The sequence below is a fragment of the Gorilla gorilla genome, chromosome 3 (genome assembly GCF_029281585.2).
Source record: "Gorilla gorilla gorilla isolate KB3781 chromosome 3, NHGRI_mGorGor1-v2.1_pri, whole genome shotgun sequence".
NCBI classification, from domain to species: domain Eukaryota; kingdom Metazoa; phylum Chordata; class Mammalia; order Primates; family Hominidae; genus Gorilla; species Gorilla gorilla.
Window position 1 is genome coordinate 209,423,238 of NC_073227.2, and position 24,228 is coordinate 209,447,465.

The window sequence follows — 24,228 nt, forward strand, 5'->3', positions numbered from 1 at the left end:
TCCTTCTCAAACTGGTAATAAAAAGCAAAGTGGAGGGAGTACTGCCAAACTCAATCTACGAGACCAGATTTACCCTGATACCAAAATCAGACAACTACACTACAAGAAAAGAAAGTACAGACCAATATCCCTGATTAATACTGATGCAGAAATCCTCAAGAAAATACTAGCAATCAGAATTCACAAGATATTAAAAGGATTTTACATCATGACAAAGTGGGCTTTAGTCCTGGAATGCAAGAATGGTTCAATATATGAAAATCAAAGTAATGCCCTACATTCACAGAATGAAGGACAAAAACCATGTGATGATCTTAACTGATGCAGAAAGAAAAAATTTGACAAGATGCTCTATTACAAAACACTCAACAACTAGTAATAGAAGGAAACTTTGTCAACACAGTAAAGGCCAAATATAAACACCCAGAACTAACATCGTACTCAATGGTTAAAGACTGAACGGTCTCCCTCTAAGATCAAGAGGAGCAAGACAAGGATGCCCTCTTTCACCGTTTCTGTTCTACTTAGTATTAGAAGTCCTACGTGGAGTAATTAGGTAAGAAAAAGCAATAAAAGTCATCCACATGAGAAAGGAAGAAGTAAATTTATCTGTGTTCACAGATCACATAGTCTTATGTGTAGAAAACCAAAACTATTACATAAAAATGAATTCAGCAAAGTTGCAGAATTCAAAATCAACACACAAAAATCAATTGCATTTCTATGTATTAATGATGAGCAACCCAAAGGAAATTAAGAAAACAATTCAATTTACAATAGCATTAAAAAGAATAAAACACTTAAGAACAAACTTAACCACTGAGGCAAAAGACTTGTACACTGAAAACTATAAAAGAAATATATACATAAGTGGAAAGACATCGATATTCATGAATTAGAAGCCTTATATTGTTAAGATATTAGTGTTCCCCAAAATGATCTACAGATTCAATGCAATCCCTATCAAAATCTCGACCTTTTTTGCAGACATGGAAAAATTCATTGTTAAATTCAAATGGAAATTAAAGGAATCTATGATGGCCAAAATAATCTTGAAATAGAAAAACGAGGTTAGAGGTCTCGTACTTCATGATTTAAAAACTCACTGCAAAGCTACAGTAATCAAAACAGTGGTTATTGTCATAAAGACAAGAGTATAGACCAACAAAATGGAATAGAGAGCCTAGAAATAAACCTTCACATACATGGTCAAATGATTTCAACAAGGGTGCCAAGAACATTCAATAGGGAAAGGGCAGTCTTTTCAACCAGTGGTCCTGAGAAAACAAGATAACTACATGCAAAAGAGTTAAGTTGAACTATTACCATAGACTATATACAAAAAGTTAACTAAAAATGGATCAAAGACCTAACCCATAAAAGTTAAAACTATAAAAGTCTTAAAAATATAAGGGGAAAGCTTCATGACACTGGATTTGGCATTGATTATTTGGATATGACAATAAAAGCATAGATAATGAAGAAAAATAAGTAAATTGGACTACACCAAAGTTAAAAACTTCTGTGCAAAACGGGCTATAATCAACAGAGTGAAAAGGCAAGCCATAAAATGGGAAACATTTGCAAATAATATAACTGATTAGAGTTATTCAGAATATATAAAGAACTCTTACAACTCACACACACACACACACACACGAAACCCAATTAAACCATTGACAAAAGCCTTGAATAGACATCTCTACAAAAAAGATACACACATAGCTAATAAGCACATGAAGAGATGCTTGATACCACTAATTGTTAGAGAAATGGAAGTCAAAACCCTGACTGGCAAAACACTGAGACACCACTTGATACCCATTAGGATTGCTACTATTAAAAAAAATCAGAAAATAACAAGCATTGGCAAGGATGTGGATAAATTGGAAAACTTTTGCATTTTTGGTGGGAGATAAAATGGTGCAGCCACTATGGAAAACAGTATGGTGGTTACTCAAAAAATTAAAAATAGAATTACCATATGATGCAGTGTTTTCACTTCTGGGTATATATAAAAAATAATTAAAATGAAGCACTTGTACAGATATTTTTGCGCTTATGTTCTTAAGCAGCATTACTAACAATAGTCAAAAGGTGGAAGTAAGCCAAGTGTTCATTGCTGGCGGAATAAACAAAATATGACATTTACTTACAATAAAATATTTTTCAGCCTTAAAATGGAAGGAAATTCTGACACATGCTACAACTGTAGGTCATTATGTTGAGTGAAATAAGCCAGTCATAAAAGGATAAATACTGTATGATTCTGAAACAGACCAAATAGTCCCATTTTTAAACAAATTTTTTAATGAACATAGAAATTGACGCCTTTGGTATTAAAGTTTGAAACTTATATTTGTTTTTTCTGAGTTCCTTTTTCAGGAAATGACCTTCAGTCCTCTCAAAAAAAAGTATTAAAGAACTGAAACTCACCCAGTTACCACATCCAGACAATGAGATGCCAGACCCCTCATTCATCATGATCGCTTCCTTGCCCCTCACTAGTTCCTGTTTCCTTACACATTGTTACATTCCTTCCCTGCTATATAAACTAGTTGTAGTTGGTTAGAGAGATGGATTTGAGACTGAGTTCCTGTCTCCTCGGCTGCAGCACCCGATTAAAGCCTTCTTCCTTGGCAATACTCATTGTCTCAGTTCTTGGCTTTCTGTGCAGCCAGTAGAAGATCCTAGACTGAACTCCTGGTGTTTCACTAATCATCCCACTTACGCAGTGTGCTTAAGAGTAGTCACATTCATAGAGACAGAAAATAGAATGGAGGTTGTCAGCAGCTGGTGGAGAGGCAATGGTGAGTTCTTGTTTAATGGTTAGAGTTTCAGTTTTACAAGATTGAAAGGGTTCTGGATATGGATATTGATGACGGTTGCATGACAATGTAATGATGTTCACTGAAGTGTACTTTTAGAAATGGTTAGGATGATAATTTATATAACTTTTTTTTTTTTTTTTGAGATGGAGTCTCTGTCACCCAGGCTGGAGTGAAGTGGTGCCATCTTGGCTCACTGCAACCCCCACCTCCTGGGTCAAGAGATGCTCCTGCCTCAGCTTCCCAAGTAGCTAGGATTACAGGCTACCACCTGTGTGATTACGGGCCACCACGCCTGGCTAATTTTTGTATTTTTAGTTTGAGATGGGGTTTCACCATGTTGGCCAGGCTGATCTTGAACTTCTGACCTCATGATCCGCCCGACTTAGCCTCCAAAGTGCTGGGATTACAGGCATGAGGCACTGAGCCTGGCTTATAACTTTTTTTTTTTTTTTTGAGACAGAGTCTCACTCTGTCGCCTAGACTGGAGTGCAGTGGTGCGATCTCAGCTCACTACAACCTCTGCATCCTGGGTGCAAGTGATTCTCCTGCCTCAGCCTCCCAAGTAGCTGGGACTACAGGCACCTGCCACCACATCTGGCTAATTTTTGTATTTTTAGTAAAGGCAAGGTTTCATCATTTTGCCCAGGCTGTTCTCAAACTCCTGACCTCAGATAACTTATGTAACTTTTATATAGGTATATTTTATCACACTTAAATATATTAACACATCTTAAGAAATTCAGCCAACCCAAATTGCTGAGACGGCATGGAGGTATGGAAAGAGCTTTTCAAGCTAGAAAGACCTGAGTTTGAAATGAGACCTAAGTTCTACTAGTTCTAATGCTATGACCTCAGAGATGTCACAGAGTCACGTTGACACGCAGCTTCCTCATATTATGCGATGACCACTTATAGAGGCATGATGAAGAGTAACTGAGATTATGTTATTTACAGTCTCTGGCACAGCCTGTGGCTCTCCACAGGTACACTGCAATGAATCTTCCTTTGCATTTTCCTCAGGTAATAGTAAGGTGTAATTGACTACAAATAGGTCTCTATGCTTTAAATGTAAATATTAATTTCACTTAGATGATCTAATTCAGTTTTTACAGCATGCTATGGTTTACACAATCCTTTGTATAGTATTTTATTTTCCTAACTTTTGAGGTAAGCATTATGAATCATATTTTAACAATGGATGATCTGAATATAAAAGAGATTACAGGATTTGATTAAGATCATATATTGCTGTGATTCAACACCATATTTTCTTAATTCAATTTCATCGTTATTTATATGGTACAATTAGGAAAGGAAAAAGTAATCCAAGCCCTATAGTAAACCATACCTGTTGCTGAGTGTCTTCAAAATCATTTTATTTTCCTTCCTAAGATTAAAAAAAAAATGATAGAATCCTATGTGCTTGTCTGATGATTCGTAACTTGAAGTCAGGGATTAGATCTCCTCTGTTTCTTAGTTTTATTCTATAGCCCTTGAATATATTAAGCATTCAACAGACATTTGTTGAATTAAAATGGTATAAACTATTGATCTGAAATACTGCATTTGAAGCTTGGTACTTCATGCATTTTGTTCATATCATTTATGTACTAAATTCAATTTTTTTTATTTTGCATCCTGATTGTGTTTTCATAAACATTTATTCTAATGCTAAAATTTAATATCAATAAATTATATCTTGGAGAAATAATTTAACAAACTCATATTTGCTTGGTGTGATTATCAAGACTGCAGAAACTTTGGCAATATAACATAATGGGAAAAAAATTGGACAGGAATCAGAACTAACCTTCATTATGGGTTCCTGGAATAGCTCCAATCTATTCAAGTACCCTTGAGCCAAACATTTAAATGCTCCCTGCCTGGATTTCTGCATTTCCCCAATGGAGATGATAATATTTATCTGGCCTATGTTGTAAGCTTCCTTTTTCTAGACCATGATACTCAGTATGACATAGAGGTTCAAATCACTTACTGTTTTCATAGCCACAGGCAAACCTTTTCACACTTCCATCTGTAAAGCTGCCTAATAATAGTATCTGTGTTCTAGTTTATCATGAGGATTAAACAAGTTAATATTTATGAAGCGTGTAAAACAGTATTTGGCACATATGCAAATGGTTAAATTTTATGTGCATAAGTGTGTGTGCGCACTTTGAAAAGTATAAAAATATATTTATAATATCAGGTCAATTAATATTTTTTCTCTCTAAATGTTACTCTAGTTATGTATATGCACTTCAAGTACTTGACTTTTAGTTTTCTCATCTGAAAAATTGCATTATCTTTTATTTAACTTATATTTTTGATCATTAAATGCTCTTAAGTACCCCATGCTCAGTAAGACAGATAAATGGAGAAATCTAGCATGAAGCTAGAAATTAAGAAGGTATATTGTTTCTATAAAAAAGAATTTTAACGAGGAAAGACAGAAAACAAGAAACATACCATTGAGGCCAACTGGTTTATAAGGTGTTGTTACTCAGTCCCAGATTTTAAGGCGCAATTCTCACATATGAATTTTCATAGAGGCCTTTGAAGAAGAGAACAAAGTCTATGAAAATGCAGCCAATAAAAGATCCTCCCCTTCCTTGAACTACACCCAACCTGACTTCAGATGCAGGTTGCCTTTACTTGGGGATGTGTGTGGCCGAGAGGAAAGAGGGGTTTCCCTTGAGCAGAATAAAACTTACAGAGCCAACAGCAGACTCCTCAGATGCTAGTAACTTGCCACCAGTAGCGTACACTGTGTCCAACATGCAGAGGCAGGTTTGAGTGGAATTCCCAGATAGCTTGTGATCAAAGACTGGTCTCCAGTGAAGAAGACTTGGGATGGGTGGATGGATGAGTGGATGGATGGGTGGATAAATGGATGAATTTAACATTGAGGTAGAATTTACTTAACAGTAAAATGTTCAGTTTAATAAGTTTAGGCCAATTAATATTAATTTTGATTAATCTAATTGTCTTGCTATTGAGTGTTTTTTTAAGACAGCACCAAGTGTAAAGGAAAATCTTGAGATCATTATGCCAAAGACAAATTTACTCCATAAGATTAGTCCAAATTATCAAGTATATTCCATCATTCTGAATACTCATAAAACATACTTTGATTTTTATTATTTTAAGTGAATATTTGGTGATTTCAAATAAGCAAACCCAAATTCAAGAATGTTCACCATGCAGAAATTTCCAAAGTCAAAACCAAATAGCGAGTGTGATAAGTTATACTCATTAGACAGCAATAGAGAGGCCCCCTGTAATGGAATATGGGGTGACTGTGAGGATGCTAAAGAAAAAATGGCCATGATTTTTTATCTGAAGTTGTGCTTAGTAAAGTAGGAATAGAAAATAAAGACAAGTATGCAACTCCAGGAGTTATGAGAATGTATTTGGGACGTATTTTGAAAACAAACCCAACTGCTAAAATTATGTTGAGTCGACCCGGAAAAGAATTAAGCTGAGATATCTCTTAGTTATACTTTAACATCCAGATTTACGCTTAGATTTCATGATGCATTACAACTAATAAAATTATTTAAGTATGAGAAAGAGCAGACCAAGGGGCCATGAAGAAAATATAATTAAATGCAGATTAAAGGGGCAGGGCTTCTGGTTTGGCAGACACTTACACTTCAAAGACTGGAACATTCTCTTTAATAATACTTCAGTTATCTAATAAAAATGATCATTTGGAAATCATGCTGGTCACTTCTGTCTAGCTCAAGTGTCAATGTTCTGGATACACTGGGTACTTTATTCACACTGAATTGCTTTTATACATCAAGAAAGGTGTTAACTCTTACTCTTCTTAAAATGGACTGTGGTAATTAATTCTGATGCCTTGAAGCAAATAAGTAAATCTTTGAAATATTCATTTTATTTATACAGACTTAGATATCTACTTTTTAGGAAAATCACACTTAAATACCCCTTTCACTTTTGTACATATTTGACACAGTTTGGTATCAACTGTTACTCAGATTATATAGAAATATTTTCTTGCAATGAATTTATGCAATTTCCTTAAAGGAAGAAGCAACAATGGATTATTTCAAGAAGAACATTATGTAATAGTCCATGCTAATGAACTGTTAAAAAAATATCATTGACACAGGCATGTTAATAGCAGTGTGGGTTTTGGTAATCAGCTAACATAATTAGTCCAGAATTATATGGACTTTTTAAGTAATAAAATTTACTGGAAACTTAAATGTAATTAATTAAAAGTTTAGTTTAGTTATAAATATGATTAAAGCATTTTTCTCTAATTTTTTTTTTTTTTTTTTGAGACGGAGTCCTGCTGTGTCGCCCAGGCTGGAGTGCAGTGGCGCGATCTTGGCTCACTGCAACCTCCGCTTCCCGGGTTCACGCCATTCTTCTGCCTCAGCCTCCCGAGTAGCTAGGACTACAGGCGCCCGCCACCACGCCCGGCTAATTTTTTTTTGTATTTTTAGTAGAGACGGGGTTTCACTGTGTTAGCCAGGATGGTCTCGATCTCCTGAGCTGGTGATCCGCCCGCCTCGGCCTCCCAAAGTGCTGGGATTACAGGCGTGAGCTACCGCGCCCGGCCCATTTTTCTCTAATTTATACTTAAATTTGCATTATTATATGCAAAACGTACCAAAATTTGGACATTTAAGCATCATTTATTCTGAAAAAAGTATAAGACATAGTAAATAACATACCAATATGGGACATGGGAGATAAAAATTGATCACCCAATAGATAAAGGGAAAAGCTCTTTCAGAAAAAAAAAGTAAATTTAATTGGCATATAATCAGAATATATAAGAGCATTTTGGAGTTCTTGTTTTCCTATTAACTGAGGTAGAATTTTACAGGTTTGTAGACCAAGGCTTCATCTCCATGAATGTGGCCCCATGATTAAGATGGCTTGGGGTCAGACAGACTCAGTCCTGCTGTTTGTTAGTTGTGTAACATCAGACATGCTCAAAGCCTCAACTTACTCATTTTGGGGAATAATAATAATTATTAAGACTGGTGAGGGCCGAGCTCGATGGCTCACGCCTGTCATCCCAGCACTTTGGGAGGCCGAGGAGGGCGGATCACGAGGTCAGGAGATCGAGACCATCCTGGCTAATATGGTGAAACCCCGTCTCTACTAAAAATACAAAAAAAATTAGCTGGGCGTGGTGGCGGGCGCCTGTAGTCCCAGCTACTCGGGAGGCTGAGGCAGGAGAATGGCGTGAACCCGGGAGGCGGAGCTTGCAGTGAGCCGAGATCGCGCCCCTGCACTCCAGCCCCGGGGGACAGAGCGAGACTCCATCTCAGGAAAAAAAAAAAAAAAAAAACTGGTGAGGGTTATAATAAATATATGTGAATTAAATAAAAATATGTTTTAAATGTCATCAATTGTTTTATATTTCTTAATAAATTTCTCTTTTGTCAATTTCATTATTCAGCAAATGCAGAAACTTAGAGTTTCTGCTGTTTGTAGTAATGTAGTATATTTCATCATATGGCAAGTGCTACCAGAGAGAAGTAGGATTATTATTTATTGTGGTTTTTGCAAAACCAGAGGCCCATGCCAGGAGTTTTATTCAGCACGGCTCCTCTTTGATTCCTGTCACACCTGGACACAATGAAGGTGGTTTGCAAAAAAGTAGAAGAAATAAAAGAAAAACAAAACAAAAACTCTTCTTGCCAAGATTTCTAAAGTAATGAAGAAATAATGTCACTTGTAAAAGGGGTTTCTAAAATTACCTATCTGGAACAGAAGAAAGCAAGAGTCCGGTACCCCTATCAAATCAATTGGTTTAACATGTTTTCCCTTTTAAATTAAAATAATAATTTAAATAATAAATACACATTTTTATTTATATAATGCCATTTTTAATATAGTATCATTTTTCTACTGGGATTTTATAGTTTAATAGACATTCATCATTAGTGTGCTAAGTTTCAAATCCTGGCCCTGCTCTATATTTTTTGGTTGGTTTGTTTGGATATTATTACCATAGAAATAAAAACAGGCTTGCAATGGCTGCAGATTCACAGAAGATTATTGGAAATAAAAGTTTATTGTTAAATATTTCGTCATAGCAAAATATATTTTTCTTTAAGAGAAAAAAGTTTTTATCTAAATATTATCAAATTTATTACTTTCATCACTTACGTAAGTTAACCAGTTCATATGCATCTGTATGTCTCAGTAGAGACAACCAACTTCAACATTAATGTGTTTTATTTTCTCAAAGTTGGACTTCAGACAAAAATTATAAAACTGGAAGATAGTAATATTTAAGGATGCCTTCCTAAAATTATCTTAAGTACATCAAATATTTCCAAAAAATGTTTTTCCTCTGAGAGTTTCGTATGCTGGTAAGAAATATTTTAGGAACAGAATAGACAAGGATTAAGTGAAAAATAAATGTCCCTTTTTACTATTATTCCAGTTCTCAGAGGAAACAGTTTCTTGCACGGACTTCCAGTTATTTTCTATACATAGAAAGTATATTATATATAACAATATAAAATTTATCATGAATGAACTACTCTATACACACTCTGACAGTTACTTTTTAAGTTAAACAATATCTCGAGTATCTCACATATCTATACTCTCAGAAGTATTACATATATATTACATACATACTTGCCTAATTAGTTTTTGGTGACAATATATTGTATTACTATATGAATGTACCATAATTTTTAATAGCAAGTCTCTTTGCAAGTGTAGCTCCAGCTTCTATTAGGAGTGAAATCCCTGGATAAAATATAACTTGTCTCCAAAGCTGATTCTCCAAAACTGTTTCAATTTCCATTCCCACATGGTAATATCAATAGAATAATTGCCCATTGTCCCACAACCTGTTTAACATGGTCACGCAGCGGGATTCTGACTTTGCCAAATGGCTCACTTCAATAAGCTTAATGAATGTTTAAATGAATGGATCTCAATTTATGAATGAGGATTACCATCTTCTCATACACGACTACTGAATGTATCTCACTTTCTGAATGGGAATCATCTTCTCATATATTACCACTTTTTTTTTTTTTGAAACAGGGTCTCATTCTGTTGCCCAGGCTAGAGTGCAATGGCATGATCATAGCTCACTGCAGCCTTGAACTCCTGGGCTCAAGCTACCCTCCCACCTCAGCCTCCTGAGTAGCTAGGACTACAGGTGTGAACCACCATGCCCAGCTAATCGTGTGTTTGTTTGTTTGTTTGTTTGTTTTAGAGAACACCAGGCTGGTCTCGAACTCTTGGGCTCAAGTGATCCTCCTGCCTCAGCTTCCCAAAGTGCTGGGAATCAGGCATGAGCCACTGTGCCCACCCTTATACTACTTTTTTTCTTTTTTTTTTGAGACGGAGTCTCGCTCTGTTACCAAGGCTGGAGTGCAGTGGTGCAATCTCTTCTGACTGCAACCTCCACCTCCCGGGCTCAAGCGATTCTCCTGCCTAGCCTCCCGAGTAGCCTGGATTAAGGGCGTGCACCACCACGCCTGGCTAATTTTTGTATTTTTTTATAGTAGAGATGGGGTTTCACCATGTTGGCCAGGATAGTTTTGAACACCTGACCTCAAATGATCTGCCCGCCTCGGCTTCCCAAAGTGCTGGGATTATAGGTGTGAACCAGTGCGCCCGGCCCCCTTATACTACTTTTATATGTCTTGCCTGGTTTTTTCTTCTGACCAGATTTATAATTAAATAACTGGTTTGTTTTCTTACTGACTTTCATGAAATTTTAATTTATCAGGAAGTTAGTTCTGTTGTTAATATATGTTGTACATATTTACTCTAATTTATCTCTTTTAAAATGTTTTGTTTTTTGGCCAGACGTGGTGGGTCATGCCTGTAATCCCAGCAATTTGGGATCACCTGAGGTCAGGAGTTCAAGACCAGCCTGGCCAACATGGTGAAACCCCATCTCTGCAAAAAAAAAAAAATTAGCCGGGTGTAATGGTGCGCGCCTGTAATCCCAGCTACTCGGGCGGCTGAAGCAGAACAATCGTTTGTACCCGGGAGGTGGAGGTGGCAGTGAGCTGAGACCTCACCACTGCATTCCAGCCTGGGTGACAGAGCAAGACCCTGTCTCCAAAAAAAAAAAAAAAAGGAGTTTTATTTTTTAATATATAGATACTTTAGTGGGACATAGGAATGATTTAGGGCACTTCAATTTGGGTCTATTTTTTCTTTCTTTTATTATACTTTAAGTTCTGGGATACATGTGCAAGATGTGCAGGTTTGTTACAAAATAGGTATACATGTGACATGGTGGTTTCCTGCACTCATCAACCTGTCATCTACATTAGGTATTTCTCCCAGTGCTCTCCCTCCCCTAGTCCCCCAGCTTCTGACAGGCCCCAGTGTGTGATGTTCCCCTCCCTGTGTCCATGTGTTCGCATTGTTCAACTCCCACTTATGAGTGAGAACATGCGGTGTTTGGTTTTCTGTTCCTGTGTTAGTTTGCTGAGAATGATGGTTTCCAGCTTCATCCATGTCCCTGCAAAGGACATGAACTCATCCTTTTGTATGGCTGCATAGTATTCCCTGGTGTATATGTGCCACATTTTCTTTATCCAGTCTGTCAGTGATGGGCACAGCCACTTGGGCCTGTTTTCTAGGGACACGTCTCTCTGCAGATGGTTACAGCCTCCTTTGGTTTGCGCAGATCGCCCTCAGACGAAATGTCAGCATGTCTCTCAATGAAGCTCTTTAATCCACAGCCTTTTTTTTTTCAGCTCAGTTGTTTCTGGTCGGTGCAAAGCTGACTGCAGTTTTTCTTCTCTTTTCAATGTCTGTAATTTTTCTTCTCTGTGCTTGACCTCTAAATTAGGATTTGTGTTGAAGTAAATAATTGTAATAACCTGCGGAGTCACCCTTAAATCTGGATACCCCCTCTTTCTCTTTCTCTCTCAGAATGGAGTACTCCAGAGCAATGTTGTCCACTTCTCCCACGGCATTATCGCACCCCTAAGTCTCTCTTCTAATTAGGATATTCTTCTCTGGGTTCTCAGGTCCCTGGAGGTCTCAGGGACATTGATGCCATGTTCAGGGTCTAAAAGGTAAGGTTTTTGTGCTTTGTACTTCTTCAGTTTGGCCCAGATGTCCTTGTATTTGTCAGATATTTTTCACAGTGATTCCTACAGTATTTTAAAATCAGTTCTCTCACCTGTTTTTACTCTTTTTGTCTACATAGGGGATATCAGAGACAGGATATAAATAGTAATATTTTATTCTTTCAGGAAGCTATAAATATATTTAGATTATTACAATTTGTACAGACTCTAAGCAGAAATATAATCACATCATTTATGATATTTATCTTCATAAATAGATATTTGAATTGGCTTCCAAAATGACCTTAGAGATGTACTTACTTAATGATGGTGGCCTTGATCTTTTTGTGATTAGATAATAGCCCAGCATGTGGCCACAGTAGCAGAAACACACAGTATGTGCTGGTTAATTGGCTCTACTCGCTCCATGCATTATTACAGCTTATCTGCTGCTTGTGGACTGGTACATGTTGAGCTTCTCAATAATCAAAGAAGAAATCAGGTGCCAGGTCACAATCCAGACCCAAGAAGTGTCTCCTTTTCTGTTTTCCACATGAAGTCATCATTTAGCATTCTTTTCTTCTTTTTCAATGGTGGAGAAGCCCCTGGTTTGTAAAACATGCATAAAGTTCAAATAGGGTCAAATTCCAGAAGGCAGCACAGAACTTTTCCTCCTAGCCCTGTTACTTTGGCCGTACATGCTTCTATCATCCCATGCAGCCAGGAATGGGGGCTGCCATTTTCATTTTGATCAATCATTCCTCAAAAGGGCATTTAGAGAGTCATTCGCGTCTAGGGTCGTGAAATGAGTAGAATAACAGAAGGTAGCATGTCAGAAGACCGTGGGCAGCCCCCAGGCTGTATTTGCAGTCCCCGTTCTGCATAATGTGTCCAGTTGGTATGTAATGATGCATGCACAGAAGAGAACCAAACACTCAAATGTTTTGGCTATAATCAAAATTATACCTTGAGTTTCAATGTACTTATGTCTTTGAAAATGGTATTTTAAGGACCAGAAATGTACACAGTGTTCTGTGTTTTCAATACACAAAAATAAACCTTATGCACGTAAGTGTAGGCCTCACTGCTGGGCTGTATTCCTTCCTACCACGGACCCTGTAAATACTGTAGAACTATCCAAACAACATCTAAACTTCAGATGTAAAATTCCTAACTCCTAATATTACAAACATTCAACTATTTTGATGGAAAAAATAGGAAGCATGACAATCATTTATAAGAGAAAGAAAATATATTTCTCAATAAACACAGATTCCTTGACATGGACACTTTCCTGCAGCTTCCGAAGACACCAGCAGTGGAAGATTATAGTATTCATCGATGGCTAGGGCTGGTTGCAGGAGATATTATGATGCTTTGAAGGTTGTCCTGGTCATCTTTATAAAATATATGTCAACCACACCTGCTGAGGCTACAGAGCACTGACAGAGGGTAAGAGACTAGAGAAGGAAAAGCTTTGACAAGACAGCTGAAGATAATCAGAAAAGACGGTAACTAATCAAATAAACATCCTCTTGCGTGCACAATGTCAGGAATGCAGCTCTGGAAACAATGCCTTTGTCATAGCACTGTTAGCCGTAGGGTGTGTGCCTTCCTCCTCTTGTGCTTAGTGTTTGGAGAATTTTTGTTCGTTTGTTTGAGACAGAGTCTCACTCTGTCGCCCAGGCTGGAGTGCAATGGCGCAATCTCGGCTCACTGCAACCTCCACCTCCCGGGTTCAAGCAATTCTCCGCCTCAGCCTCCTGAGGAGCTGGGACTACAGGTGCCCACCACCATGCCTGCCTAATTTTTTTGTATTTTTAGTAGAGTTGGGGTTTCGCCATCTTGGCCAGGCTGGTCTTGAATTCCTGACCTCGTGATCCACCCTCCTTGGGCTCCCAAAGTGCTGGGATTACAGGTGTCAGCCACTGTGCCCAGCCTGAGAATTTTAAAAAGAAGTAGAAAAGTGCTATTCCTGATTAAGCAGCTGTCGTATCAGACACTGGAGAATGTGGTCCAAGCTCACACGGTTCATTTCTGCAACAGCTCTTGCAGTCGATACATTATTGTCACCACTCTATGGGGAATCAATGAGAATTGTGGCAGAAAAGTACTCTGCTGAATGGTGAGGCAGATATAAATCCTGGCCTAAGTGAAACAAAAAACTCTCCATTTTTAACTACACTTTACTGGCTCCAGGACTGGAAATTTTCAGGGGTAGTATAGGGAAGGACTAAGGATATCGAGGGTTCTTGGATGAAATAATACATAGATTGTTGGTCCTGGCTGAGTGCAGAAACAAGTGAACACAGCAGTGCTTGAAAGCTTAGGAGAAAATGGAGGGAGGCAAGAGGTTGGAGGACTTAGTGGATTCATGGAGAACAAATGGAAATACGGAAGTTGGAAGGAGAGTGATAAGAGGCAAGGCAAAGTAGGTGATGAAATTACCCAAAGTATGACTCTGGGATTGGATTGCTGAAGAAGAGATAATAAATTCTTTAAAGTAAGTAATCCCATGTGACTGATTAGAGACAGAATCTGAAATATAATTTGGGTTTACATTATGAAATTTAGTACATTATGCCATAAGAATGCTGTCTCCCCTAATCCATTATGTTCATTAAGGTGGAGCTTTACATGTGTCTTGATATCTGAGTATAATCTTATGCAATAAATTACAGAAGTTGTCTCATCACTAATTTGGGGTGTGCTGATTTTGTTTCTAAGTTTATAAAATGAAAGTCTTGATTTTTTTTGGTTAAATATTTTGAAAAATTGCAGTTCAAGAGCAAAGTTATGTTTTACTCATCAGTTTTTTGAATGAAAAATTATGTGAACGAGATAACTTTTGTATGAATTTTTAATTTTTAGTAAAGTTACTTAAGTTATGTTTATTCTCCAAAGTATTATCAGTCACATTTATTTAGTGCTCAAGACTAAATAAGAATTTTAGACAGATTCTCGCTCTGTCACCCAGGCTGGAGTGCAGTGACGTGATCTCGGCTCCCTGCAAGCTCTGCCTCCTGGGTTCACGCCATTCTCCTGCCTCAGCCTCCCAAGTAGCTGCAACTACAGGCGCCCGCCACCATGCCCAGCTAATTTTTTTGTATTTTAGTAGAGACAGGGTTTCACCGTGTTAGCCAGGATGGTCTTGATCTCCTGACCTCGTGATCTGCCTGCCTCGGCCTCCTAGAGTGCTGGGATTACAGGCGTAAGTCACCGTGCCTGGTCAATTTTTTTTTAATTATGAAACTAGGAAACATTGTTCTATTAAAAATATTTTTCTCTATCTATTCACAGTAACACTGAAGAATGCAGTTTACTTACATGTTTTTCTGTTTGACAGAAGACAGTTATTAGTAAGTATAATTATTAGATAAAGTATACTTATTTTCCATGTTTAAAATATGAAAAATATGCAATATAGGTTGGTACTAAGAGAGGAAATCTGCTTCTGATCAAAATTATATTTTAAATATCATTTTTATTTCTTTTGTCCTAAGTTATATACTTTTTCTTCTATTACTTATTGCAAAGTTACTTTAAAACAAAACAAAATCAAAGAAAGCAATCAACCAAGATTTTAAAAATAATAATAGCAGAATCTCTCCTCAATTCTTTCCTCTTCTCCACTCCATCTTGCCTTCACAGCTTTTTTTGTTTCCAAAGGTAGTCAAAACATTTTAGATATTTATGCCAAAGGGCATGGATCTGTGATACCGTTAGTCCTGCCAAGCTGAAGGTTTTCCTTTGGCCAAGATAAGTTACTGTGGAAGGAAAGTAACTCTTCCAATCCACGGTTCTTAGAAAATTATACTTTTATACTTTTTAAATTTTAAATGAAATGCCCCACAGCTTTCAATGCATACCCAGTTCAGAGAATTTGAATATCATCCAACATGCTTCCACAGTGATCCCAGTCTGAGAGGACTGTGTTATTATGTAAATGCATAGCTTGCTTTCTAGGTAATAAATGATAAAACTCTTCATACAGGAGAATTTGGTCTTCGGTGTATTTCTATATGTATTGAAGGTTTGCTGTGAAATCACTCTGGAATCTCTCAGCTGGTCTGCTCCACAGTATCCTACTAGTCTTGGGCTTTGTATATTAACTTTCCAGAACTCATGCTCACTACAGACTTGCTTTAGGGCCTCTAAATATTTGTTGCTTTTGCATGCCAAGAGTTTTATCCTTATTTTTGGAGACAGGAGAGGATGTGAGTGTTGAATTGTATTTCAGGTTACCCTTGGGTCATCAAAATGACCAAGGCAGTGTCTGCTAAGTATTTGCTGAGACTCTGGTATGATTCTTTCAAGTCTCAAGACAGTTATCTGAACGATATCCCCGTGACAGTGGACTCCTGCACATTCACAGTCCTGGAAGGAGCCTGTCCACACTGGCATTCCGGAAGTCCATAAAAGACAAACGCATATGCAGTCCCCGAGAAAGCATCGTTGTAAACAAATCTGCACTAGATGGAAACTCTGTTATGTGGTGCCGGCACACATGGAAGAGTAAGTCCAGAACTACACCTGGAAGTTCTTTTTTATTTTATTATATTGTATTGTATTTTGTTTTATTATACTTTAAGTTCTAGGGTACATGTGCACAACATGCAGGTTTGTTACATATGTATACGTGTGCCATGTTGGTGTGCTGCACCCATGAACTCATCATTTATATTAGGTATATCTCCTAATGCTATCCCTCCCCACTACCCCCACCCCACAACAGGCCCCAGTGTGTGATGTTCCCTGCCCTGTGTCCAAGTGTTCTCATTGTTCAATTCCCACCAATGATTGAGAACATGCGGTGTTTGGTTTTCTGTCCTTGTGATAGTTTGCTCAGAATGTATGGCTTCCAGCTTCATCCATGTCCCTGCAAAGGACATGAACTCATCATTTTTTATGGCTGCCTAGTATTCCATGGTGTATATGTGCCACATTTTCTTAATCCAGTCTATCATTGATGGACATCTGGGTTTGTTCCAAGTCTTTGCTATTGTGAATAGTGCTAGAATAAAATACATGTGCATGTGTCTTTATAGTAGTGTGATTTATAATCCTTTGGGTATATACCCAGTAATGGGATCGCTGGGTCAAATGGTATTTCTAGTTCTAGATCCTTGAGGAATTGCCACACTGTCTTCCACAATGGTTGAACTAATTTACACTCCCACTAACAGTGTAAAAGCGTTCCTATTTCTCTACATCCTCTCCAGCACCTGCTGTTTCCTGACTTTTTAATGATAGCCATTCTAACTGGTGTGAGATGGTATCTCATTGCGGTTTTGATTTGCATTTCTCTGATGACCAGTGATGATGAGCATTTTTTCATGTGTCTGTTGGCTGCATAAATGTCTTCTTTTGAGAAGTGTCTGTTCATATCCTTTGCCCACTTTTTAATGGGGTTGTTTCAATTCTTCTTGTAAATTAGTTTAAGTTCTTTATAGATTCTGGATATTAGCCCTTTGTCAGATGGGTAGATTGCAAAACTTTTCTCCCATTCTGTAGGTTGCCTGTTCACTCTGATGGTAGTTTCTTTTGCTGTGCAGAAGCCCTTTAGATTAATTAGATCCCATTGGTCTATTTTGGCTTTTGTTGCCATTGTTTTTGGTGTTTTAGTCTTTGCCCATGCCTGTGTCCTCAATGGTATTGCCTAGGTTTTCTTCTAGGGATTTTATAGTTTTAGGTCTTACATTTAAGTCTTTAATCCATCTTGAATTAATTTTTGTATAAGTGTAAGGAAGGGATCCAGTTTCAGCTTTCTACATATGGTTACCCAGTTTTCCCAGCACCATTTATTAAATAGGGAATCCTTTCCCCATTCCTTGTTTTTGTCAGGTTTGTCAAAGATCAGATGGTTGTAGATGTGTGGTGTTATTTCTGAGGCCTCTGTTCTGTTCCATTGGTCTATATATTTGTTTTGGTACCAATACCATGTTGTTTTGGTTACTGTAGCCTTGTAGTATAGTTTGAAGTTAGGTAGCATGATAGCATCACAATTCTATACACATTTCAGGAGTGATTTTTTTAAAAAGACAACCTCAATTCTTAATGATTTTTAAATTTTTGTAAAATAATCAAATGCAACCAATGGACTGATTGAATAAATCTACTTTTCCCTTTTTGTTGATGGGCCCTAAATTTCCTAGTCTTCTGTGTATAAGGTAGGCTTAATTTTACAAATAGTCATTTTGAAGTTAAAATAACTTGTTTTCTTTATACCCAATTTTAAAATTCAGAAAGCCATATCAGCCACTTTATGGATAATTTCTCACATACTTCTTTCTCTGAATATGAGAATTTTAAAAATTTATGCAAAAATGTTTCAACTTACAATGGCATCTTTTAATATAACATCTTTAATTTCAACTTTTTCCTTTTGGATATACTTTTATAGAAAGGAATGCAGTATTTATTAAACCACTGTTTTCTTCATCTTTTGGCAGTGTGTTTAAGGAATTCGGTTTATACCTTGTGGGAATCTTTTTCAGATAAACTGTGTATCAAGTAGTTTTGTGGTTTTTGAAGGAACTTTTTGGCATTCAGGGCCATTTCTTGTGCTGTACAAAGCAGCCCTTAGTGCTTTCTGGAGAGCAGACTACTTAAAATTCATATGAACACATTCGATGTGATGTGTATGTTTAGAATCACTATTGAAATATTTCTCTATTTAATTGGGGTGGTTCATGCTAATTCACATGACGGACATTGGCAGCTATTTTCAGTCTACCAATTTTTTCTTTGGGGGACATAGTAAAATCTCTGCTTCCATAAATGTTTCCACTTTCTGAATGCAGCAGTTTTCCCTTCTTCTTCTAGCTCTTTCTTAGTGGGCAGAGAGAACAGGAAATGCTAGTTGTTGCAATGCAAGCCTGGCAGGCGAGAACACCTCTCCTCCCCAGGAACTGAGTAAACCATGATGCTCAACTCCAGTGACTGCTGAATTTCAACAGCTGCACCCTCTCTTTTTACCCCTGGTGTCACATAGAGCATATACCCTTGGACATTCAGGAAATCAAGTATTGCTTCCATTCTGGCCGTGGTGCTAGATATGCAGGGTTGTATCTCTTTACCTCAACCATTTCTGTCTCCTCCCTCAGCTCCTAGGAAGCTGCTGACTCACTCTTTTCTTGACAAGTCCTTCTGGGTAGTCTTCCTGGGTAGCATCTGAGATGAACCCCAAACTGGCACACTTTCTATCTCTTTCTGTCTGCCACATCTGGAATCACAATAAAGAGGACACTACTGGTAAGGACTTCAAATGCATGTCAAATGGTCAGAGCCATGGGCTCTAGGAACAGATGCCAGCAAGTCACAACAAAGGGTTAAATGAGACCAATCTGCCCACTCCACAGTGGGCACCTCTGGACTCTGGGTGGATCTGAGGACTCTTCTTTGGTCTGAATGTGTTGGAAACTTATTTGCCAGTGCAACAGTTTTGAGACATGAAACCTTTAAGAGGGCAGAGCCCTCATAAGTGGACTAACACCATTATCGTGGAAGTGGGTTCATTATTAAGAGAGTAGGCTTGTTATAAAAGCAAGTTCAGCCTCCTCTTGCACTTGCTCTTGACCTCTTTTGCCGTTCCACTTCCCGTCATGACATAATGCAGCATGAAGGCCCTTGTCAGATGTCGGCATCATGCTCTTGGACTTCCAGCCTCCAGAACCATGAACCACATAAACTTCTGTTCATCATAAATTACCCAGTCTGTGGTACTCTGTTACAGCAGCATAAAACAGACTAACACAGACCCATCATCTCCTGACATAGATGTAAAGTGAATCCCTAGCGGGCATCTTTGCCCCTCAGAAAAGTCCTGGAGGCCAAGTAGTGGAATAGCAGCATACCAATATCTTTCCCACAAAAAACCTTTCTAATTTCCTCTCCAATATTTCTAAAAGAATGGAGGCAAGTGGTCTTCCCAGGGTCCCCAAATTATTCCCAGCCGCCTCCTTGGCAAGGTCTGCTTTGATGGATTCACAGATTGTTCTGCAATATGAGTAGCATTGACAGTTACTATCTTTGGGCCTCAGTCAAAACAGAGACAGAGAATACCCATTTAACAGGCACTCCAACTTAGGTATCCACAGAACGTATAGTTTTGTTATTCTCTATCTTGGGCCTGCTCTTGCCAATGTTTCAGCAGATAGCTGCATAGTTTAGAATTTCTAGTTAATAATATTTCAGTTTCAACTCTCTCCCTTCAGTTTAATATGGGGTGTATTTAAAATAAATACAACTCCCTATTAGATGTTAAAGGATTGTTTTCGAACAACTGAGTCCTTTCAGATAAATCTTCAATACTCTACTTTTCTCTCACTTCTCTCACTCTTTTTTGTTTGTTTGTTTGAGACAGAGTCTCACTCTGTCACCTAGGCTGGAGTGCAATGGTGTGACCTTGGCTCACTGCAACCTCCACTTCTTGGGTTTAAGTGATTCTCGTGCCTCAATCTCTGGAGTAGCTGGGATTACAGGCATGTGTCACCACACCTGGCTAATTTTTTTTGGTAGTTTTTGTAGAGACACAGCCCACCTTGGCCTCCCAAAGTGCTGAAATTACAGGTGTAAGCCACCGCGCCCAGCCTCACTCTCCTTTACTTCTCCAGGTTGGTGGCTGTGTCTATGAGGAGTACCCTTTCTATGTCTGCAGGAGGAGAGTGGGTCCTTGCATCCACACAGCAGCCTGGAGTGTCACTCTGGACAATCTCCTGCCTCAGCCTCCCGAGTAGCTGGGACTACAGGCATGTGCCACCACACCCAGCTAATTTTTGTATTTTTAGTAGAGACGGGGTTTCACTATGTTGGCCAGGATGGTCTTGATCTCTTGACCTCGTGATCTGCCTGCCTTGGCCTCCCAAAGTGCTGGGATTACAGGCGTGAGCCACTGTGCCTGGCCGATAGTTTCTTATACTGTGAAGAAGCTCTTTAGTTTAATTAGATCCCATTTGTTAATTTGTGCTTTGTTGCAATTGCTTTTTGTGTTTTTGTCATGAAATCTTTGCCACTTCCTATGTCCAGAATGGTATTTCCTAGGTTATTTTCCAGGGTTTTTATAGTTTTGGGTTTTATATTTAAGGCGTTAATCCATTTTGAGTTGATTGTTGTGTGTGCTGTAAAGAAGGAATCCAGTTTCAGTCTTCTACATATGGCTAGCCAGTTATCCTAGCACCATTTATTGAAATAAGAAGTCTTTTCTCCATTGCTTGTTTCTGTCATACTTGTCAAAGATCAGATGATTTAGATGTCTGGTCTTATTTCTGGATTATCTATTTGGTTCTGTTGGTCTATGTGTCTGTTTTTGTACCAGTATCATGCTGTTTTAGTTACTGTAGCCTTGTAGTATAGTTTGAAGTCTGGTAATGTGATGCCTCCAGCTTTGTTATTTTTGCTTAGGATTGCCTTGGCTATTTGGGTTCTTTTTAAATTGTGTAGTTAAGTAATGTTAAGCATATTCACGTGAATAATCTTGCCAAAGTAAAACTTTATAATCATTGAACAACAATTCCCACTTTTCAACTCTCCCCAACCCTGGTAACCACTATTCTATCTTGTGTTTCAATAAATTTTGCTACTTTAAATACCTTGTATAAGTGGAATCATACAGTATTTGCCTTTTTGTAAGTGACATTTCATTTAGCACAGAGTCTTCGAGGTTCATTTATGTTATAGCATGTGAAATAATTTCCTTTGTTTTTAAGGTAGAATAATATCACACTGTGTGCCTATACCACATTTTGTTTATCCACTTGTTTTTAAGGTAGAATAATATCACACTGTGTGCCTATACCACATTTTGTTTATCCACTCATCTGCTGATGAACGTTTAGGTTGCTTCCACCTTTTGGCTGTTGTGAATAGTACAGCTATGAACGTAGGGGTGAAAGACCTCAAGATGCTGTTTTTAATTCTTTTGGGTATATACTCAGAAGTGAGATTGCTAGATCATATATTCAATTTTTTGAAAAACCACTATAGCTTTTGAGCCAGTGTTTCAACAGATAGCTGAATAATTTGGAATTTTCAGTGAACAATATTACAGTTTCTTCCAGTTTCAACTGTCTCCCTTCAGTTTAAATATGGAATCTATTTAAAATACACCCCCCATTCGATTTTAAATGATTACTTTGGAATAACTGAGTCTTTTTAGGTAAATCCTTAATACTTCACTTTCCATAGCTGTTGCACCATTTTACAATCCCCACAGTGCACAAGAGTCCCGATTTCTCGACATTCTTGTCAATACTTGTGATTTTACTTATTTATTTTGGTAGTATTCATCTGAATGGGAGTAAGGTGATATATCATTGTGGTTTTGATTTGCATTTCTCTGATAATTAGTCACTAATTATTATTGAGCATCTTATACTTCTGTGATGACATGTGGGAATTTTTCTTCATTGTACAACAGATATCATTATAGTGGCGTAGTTCTACACTCTACACAATTTTTTCTAACACTACACAAAAGCAAACACTAAATCTAACTTCCAATTGTCAGGATTACTGGTCTACTCCTCTGCCCACCCATAGGCTGATTATAAATCTTTGAAATTAATTACATCTAAAAGTTTTTCTTTCCTGTCAAGTCACTGTTGACGAGGTTCCTCTGCTCACATTGGCAGTCTCTTTCTTTCTCATGATTCTTCAAGTCGTCATTTTGTTAGAGGCCAAGCTTTCAATCATGGACTGAAATTATATTGTGTGCTTTTTGCCTGAGTGTTTAATCCCTTAATTTACAAGCGGATGTAGGAGTGCATACCCAGGAGGTGAGGGCAAAGACTCCCGTTGAGTCTTTGGAATCTCAAATCTGTTACCGTTTTGGCTTGGGACAACAAACATCCTGTCAGTCTCAATTGCTGTATAATTGAAAAGAGAATGATAACAGTTGTCCTACATACATCATAACTCTCTTTGAATCAGTGATAATTAATCCATGTGAAAAGCTTTCAAAATCTTGTAAAAATCCCTCATAATTATATGGTGTTTTACAATTTACAAAGAACTTTCACATGCAGATTTCTCTTGTGATTTTTATGTTTTGAGTGGGCAGAGTGAGAAATTATATTTATAAAGTATCTGTGTATATGCCAATAACGATGCCTAACATCCCCCACTTTACATATTTAAAAGACCTTTAAAATTATGACTTTTCCTATTTTTCACAGCACATTAAAAAAGCCAGTACCACTACACAGGTGTGTAGTTTCTGGTCTTGTGCACCGACCATTTCCTGCACCATCTTTTTGTATGCTCTCTAGCTTCCGTAGTTGTTACTTGAGTAGAAGAGTACTGAAAGGCCACGTAGAAGACACAGCTTGGTTTCATCCCACTGATAAAAATCTACTTTTAACATACATGTTAAAATAATCGAGCCTGACTAAATTATTTTTGTATTTTTTCCATTTTACCTGTTATCAACTTTTTAATTAAGCAATGGGGCCATGGTAGGCAGGGTATTCCCTGGAACTTGTGAATATGTTACCCTACATGACAGAAGGACTTTCAGATGTAATTAAACTTAATGATGTTGAGTTAGGGAGAGGGTCCTGCCCAGTGGAATCACAAAGGTCTTTAAAGGTATAAGAAGGAGTCAGAGGACAGAGTCAGAAGGAGACGTGCTGATGTGAGAATGGTCAGAGAGATACAATGTTCCTGTCTTTGAAGATGGAGGAAAGGGGCATTGAGCCAAGGATCATTGCTGGCCTTCAGAAACTGGAAAACACAAGAAAATCAAGTCTCCCTAAAGCCCCTGGAAGGGAACACAGTCCAACTAATTCATTTATTTTAGCCCAGGAGATCCCTGTTGGGCTTCCGACTTACAGTACTGGAAGATAATACATTCCCGGTGGTTTGTGTCACCAGGTCTGTAGTACTTTGTTCCAGTATCAGTAGAAAACCGGTAGAAGGGGAATTCACATAAATATCATTAAACACAGAAATAATTACTTATTATTCTTTTGTTCTCAAATCCTATGTTGTAAACAAAATGAATTTTTGTTTTTTGGGGCTTTTGTACTAATTCTTATGAATCCACTAATATTTTGTTTTTTCTGTTGTCTCCCTCAGGACCCCGAAAGGAAGAAGCCTATACGACTGGGGACACATGTCTTAGAAGCACACCCATTAGATAAAGTGTCGCATACTCTTTGATAAGGTAAGGCTCCCTGGACGAGATGTTTTACAGGTACCATGAGCTCAGTGAAATGCTTTCGGAAAGACACTCAGTGGAGTGGGCACCACGAGGTTAGGAGAAGCAGCTTCTGCTCGTCATAACTTTGCAAATGTTTACACATCAGTAATGAAAAAATTCTCTTGGCGATTTCAGGCTTGTTACT

The 24,228-nt window shown here is 37.9% G+C and overlaps 1 long non-coding RNA gene across 9 annotated transcripts in view; it reads left to right on the forward strand.

The window, feature by feature from the left end:
* LOC109026432 (uncharacterized) overlaps window positions 1-24,228 on the forward strand; it is a 253,648-nt gene that overhangs the window by 56,860 nt on the left and 172,560 nt on the right. For 5 of the 9 annotated variants that reach the window (XR_008678822.2, XR_008678815.2, XR_008678820.2 and 2 more), the window contains 3 exons: window positions 15,185-15,243; window positions 16,202-16,399; window positions 23,960-24,047. This is a non-coding gene — a long non-coding RNA (uncharacterized lncRNA). Of the gene's footprint in view, window positions 1-15,184; window positions 15,244-16,124; window positions 16,400-23,959; window positions 24,048-24,228 lie in introns of all 9 variants that reach the window. The other 4 variants (XR_008678818.2, XR_010133569.1, XR_010133568.1 and 1 more) reach the window with 2 other exon arrangements.